The sequence below is a fragment of the Chrysochloris asiatica genome, unplaced genomic scaffold (assembly GCF_000296735.1).
Source record: "Chrysochloris asiatica unplaced genomic scaffold, ChrAsi1.0 scaffold00010, whole genome shotgun sequence".
NCBI lineage: Eukaryota > Metazoa > Chordata > Mammalia > Afrosoricida > Chrysochloridae > Chrysochloris > Chrysochloris asiatica.
The window spans coordinates 4042-9185 of NW_006408528.1; the positions used below are offsets into that span (position 1 = coordinate 4042).

Consider the following 5144-nt stretch of genomic DNA (forward strand, 5'->3'; position numbering starts at 1 on the left):
CATAACTCAAAAGCATCAATTCTTCTACGGTCTTCCTTATTCACTGTCCAGCTTTCGCATGCATATGAGGTTATTGAAAATACCATGGCTTGGGTCAGGCTTACCTTAGTCCTCAAGCTGACCTCTTTGCTCTTCAACACTTTAAAAAGTTCTTGTGCAGCAGATTTGCTGAATGCAATACAGTTATTTGATTTCTTTTGTTGTTTGTTTTGTTTTGTTTTTGTTTTATTGGTATGTATAGACGATTTTGTGTACTCATTCATCTGCTGATGAACATTTAGGATGTTTCTACCTTTTTTTTTGTTTTTTAATGTTTTATTGTGAATTATATGATAGTTTACATGGGATTGATTTTTTGACTACTGCTCCCTTGAGTGTTGATGGTTGATCCAAGAAGAATGAAGTCCTTGACAACTTCACACTTTTCCCCATTGATAAGATTATTGCTTATTGATCCAATGGTGAGGATTTTTGTTTTCTTTACACTGAGATGTAATCCATATATAGAGCTCTTGAAAAGTGTATTTAAACATACAAAGCTCAGTTTTACAAGCAAACACAACAGGTACATAACTGTAGTCAAAATATTGTTGTTGTTAAGTATCATTGAGTCAGTTCCAACCCATAGCAACACTGTATAGGGTTTCCGAGAAGCATCTGGTAAGCTTGAACCGCTGACCTTGCTGTTCAACACAACTTTGCAGTCCAGCACATTAAGCCACAGCACCACACCAGGACTCCTAAGCAAAATATAGGCTTATCTTTCTCTCTCATGCACACAAACACACAACACCTTAATAAATCAGAAAAGCAGCTTGGATTTCAGAGAAAATTCAGAACTGAGTAATAATTGGAAAAACAGATTGTGGGTGGCCCAAACGCAGAGATAACCAAAATGAACATTTACTATTTTACTAAATCCTTTATTAGAATCAGGATCTTTCACAGAAAGCAATGAATGTACTCAAAAGGAGAGTTCTGATATATACAAACATTATATATGTTTGATAGAAATAAACTTCAATGAAGCATTTGAAAATACCCTTTTTTATATACTCAGAAAAATTTAAACTGCAATTCATTACATGTATAAGAGTACTTTTGGCAAGTATCTAGGAACTTAAATCCACTTAAATGTTTTAAAGCAATTAAATGCATTTGTATGCCTTTCAACAAAAGATTTAAACAATATATCTAAATGGAAAAACTAAAATTCAATAATTTTACAAATTAAGAGTCGGCTGAAAAGTTTCTGAAGATTTTGAAGATATTAGGATGAAATAGTAGGTTTGTACCTTATTTTAGCCTTCAAAATAAAAATCTTGTCTGTTATACTGTGACATCCCCTGAAATGATCATTTCTTTTCTCCTTCCTTACACACATATGAATACTGATGTTAAGGTACTGAGGAAGGGGAAAAAGCAAAGAAAAACAATGTAATACATGTTTATGAGATTCATTAAAGACGTGATGGTTCAGACAAGAGCATTGTAATTTCAGTGGATTAAACTGTATTAAAAATATTTTATTCTTTAAAATGTACCTAGAGTTGATATAGCAAAAATAATGTACATAGGAACTTACTCTCTACTCTGATAACATCTCTGTATATATAGTTTAGGCTTCATCCCTATGGGTTATAACTGAAGCTAAGTAAATGCGCTATGGATGGTTTTTGGCTAAGTTATTTCTAAGGCTTTTGTCACACATGAGTCTTGAAATTCTCTATCACTTTGTAAATTATAGTATTTGTGTTTTTAGAAGTTTCTACAAATATATTGATCATAATTCATAATCATATGTATAATATAACATTTTGCTTATAAGTAACAGAATTGTTTTATTTAATTCTAGCTTTTGGGGTTTGTTTGTTTGTTCCTCTTCTGTTGTTCTACCTGTGTTTAAAATTTTAATTTAATTTTTTTATTCCACAGAAAAGGCCAATGTCGTGAAACATCCTCCAGTTGCTATTTTACCACTTGGGACTGGAAATGATCTAGCAAGATGCCTGCGATGGGGAGGAGGTAAAACATCTAAAAGAACAGCAAACAGTTTAAAAAGCAGAAACCCAGTGTATCCTTCCTCAAATGACCATTTCTTTACTGCATCACAACCTCCATATGATTTTAGGAAATCTAATTAGTGTAAGATGTGTTGTTGTTGTTGTTAAGCACTGTGGAGTTGGTTCCGACTCCTAGTGACCCTGCACAGGGTTTCTGAGTCTGTAAATCTTTATGGGAGCAGACCACCTCATCTTTCTCCCGCAGAACTGCTGGTAGTTTCAAACTGCTGACCTTGAGGTTGGCAGTCCGACTTGTAACCACTATGCTACCAGAGCTCCTTATAAGATGTGTAGTACACGACTTAATAGTCTGGGGAGAGAAACAAATAGTGGACAAAGAGATACACTGTGAGTACTGGAATTTAATCTCAAACTAATTGTAGATGTTTTTTGAGTCGACAAGTTTCCAAACCTCTCCAGTTTTTCATTTTTTAACATAAAAAAATCAGATAGCATGAATTAACTTGCAGTTACTAGTCAGTATTTACTGGAAATCACCGGGCAAAGATGATTATTCTATGAGTTGTGCGGTCAAATCACAAAAAGAAAAAAATGAATATAAATAAATTTCTTTTACAGAAACATATTGATTAAGTAACACTTATTTTTCATACCTACATTATGCTTGGTGGCTTTCTATGCAGTTGAGGTACAGACATGAGAACAGAAAAGCAAAATCCATACTTTTGAGAAACTTACATTCTGATGAGACACAAAATTATGTGTAAATTGGGAAACTTCTACTTACAAGTAAACAAACAGATGACTAAAATAATGAACTATTTCTCCAAGGGGATAATAAATGAGGTAGAACTAGATGAATGGATAATCAGACAGTCATCTATAACTGGGGTTGGATTTATAAACAGAGGACATAGTCAAGTTCAAGGGACTAGAGGGGGGAAGGTGATTGATATGTTCAAAAAACTAAAAAGGGGAAGAATGTGGCTGGAGAAGGCCGAGTACTTTATTCACACTTAAAATTCATGAAGTCTTTTGTACTTTTTAGACTTTAAAGTACAATGTGAATGTTTGCATATGAAGCCATGATACATATATTTAACTTTTTATTGTGATTTGAGTAACATTTTACAAAACAAACGTGTTTGTCACTCTACTGTTCACACAGTTTATTTTGTCGCACTGATTGCAGTCGCCACAATGTAACACCCTCTTTCCCACTTCCAGGCTTCCTTTTTCTTTCTTTCTGAGCCTTCTTCCTGGGAAAATTCCACCCTTTTGATCTTGTATGAATACTGTTGATTATTTTAGGGTGTGCCTACTTCCCCATTGTTTCTGTTTACCTCATAGACCTATATATTTCACTGAAAATTGATCCATAAAGATGAGGGTGAGTTCAGACCAGAGAGCCAGGTCTTTTTTCATGATTTTGAGTTCAGTTCCACATATTTCTACCATTCTATCCAGAATTACTTTCAGAGTTGTGGTTGTTGGTAGCAGGATTGTTGTTGTTGTTAAGTGCCGTCAAGTTGATTCCAACCCATAGCGACTCTGTATATATAGCGTTTCCGAGGAGCAGCCGGTGAGCTTGAACCGCCTACCTTGCAGTTCAAATGACTTTGCAGTCTGGCACATTAAACCACCCCAGGACCATCTAGTAATTCTGGTCTCAAGCTCATGGAGGCTCATGGAGGTTCATGTAGTCTTTTCCTCCTTTGGGCCAACTGTTTCCAAGCAACTTTGATTTTCTTCACTCACTTTTGCTCCAGCTAGAGATTCAAATATTTTGAAGACTCAGTACTAATAGGCATTATTTATCTGCAGATCATCAGAGAAAAGAAAACTCAAGCTTGGTAAAGAACTAAGGATTACATGTTAAATATTTATAGTACCTAAAATCGCTTAGAGAAGTTTGAACAGTATCTGCTAAGGCAATAAGAGTCAGCCCGTGGGGAGCTTGTTAAAAATATAATTGCTTGATCCCACAGCAAATTTGCTGAATGAAATCCCTGGGGATAGAACCTGGGCAGGTGATTTTCTTTCAAACAGAACAGGAAGGTAACCCTTTTTTACAACAAAGTTTGAGAAGAACTGATATCTGACCAACTAATGTACTGTACACTGCATATATTTTAGACAAATTTAGAGATTTAAGTTAAAAACTTATTATGTAATCTCTTTGGAAGTTACAGTAAGAATTTAAAACTTAATAAAGGAATATTATTAAAATATTGAACTATCTCCTGGAACTTGAAAAGACCAATAGATAACAATATAACCATTGTTCATGACATGCTTGTATTTGTCAGTACTCCTACATGTGTGTTGATTCAAATGAAGCAAAGCATGTGTGTGTCTTGTTATATTTTTCTGGAACATATTGTTGATATTTAAATATTAGCATTTATATTTTTGTTCTAAATTATCAAATGACTTGAATCTTAAATTTGTTGACAATGTTCCATTTTCCATATACTTAATTGCTTTTACCCTAAACCTATTTATTGTAATTTTTCATAGTAGAAAACATTAGAATTGCTGTTCAAAGTACAACACTAATATATGTCAAAGTCTACAATAATGATGAAATAGGATGTACAATATATGTACAATTCTAGGATATGGATTATGTAGTGAGGAAGCAAATTGGTGGCCCCTAACGTCTCGGAGAGTCCTGGTGTGGCACTGTAGGATAAGCACTGGACAGAAAGGTCATTTGAACTGCAAGGTTGGTGTTTCAAACTATCAAGTGGCTCCTCAGAAACCCTACACAGGGTCACCAGGAATCAGAACCGACTCAATGGCACTTAACAACAACACAACAAAACTATTGGAGATGACATTTTCATTGAGTAGAGAGAAAATAAATTAATGAATAATGAAATATGTAATTACAAAAGGAGATCAGGACTAAGAAAGAGCTAAAGAGGTTCCAGTTATAGAAAACAGTTGTAGTTGTTAGGTGCCATTGAGTTGATACCAACCCACAGCGACCTTATGCACGGCAGAGTGAAACACTGCCCGATCCTGGGCCAACCTCATTACTGTTGCCATGCTTGAGTCCATCGATGCTGCCACTTGGCCAATCCATCTCATTGGGGGTCTTCCTCTTTTTCTCTG

General features: G+C 34.9%; 1 protein-coding gene across 1 annotated transcript in view; it reads left to right on the forward strand.

Moving 5' to 3' along the window:
• The first annotated feature begins 1926 nt into the window (after nucleotides 1-1926).
• LOC102831536 (diacylglycerol kinase beta-like) overlaps nucleotides 1927-5144 on the forward strand; it is a 585403-nt gene continuing 582185 nt past the window's right edge. Inside the window, exon 1 of the mRNA XM_006834239.1 lies at nucleotides 1927-2025. The gene's annotated coding sequence lies outside the window, so the exon portion shown is untranslated. The remainder of the gene's footprint in view (nucleotides 2026-5144) is intronic.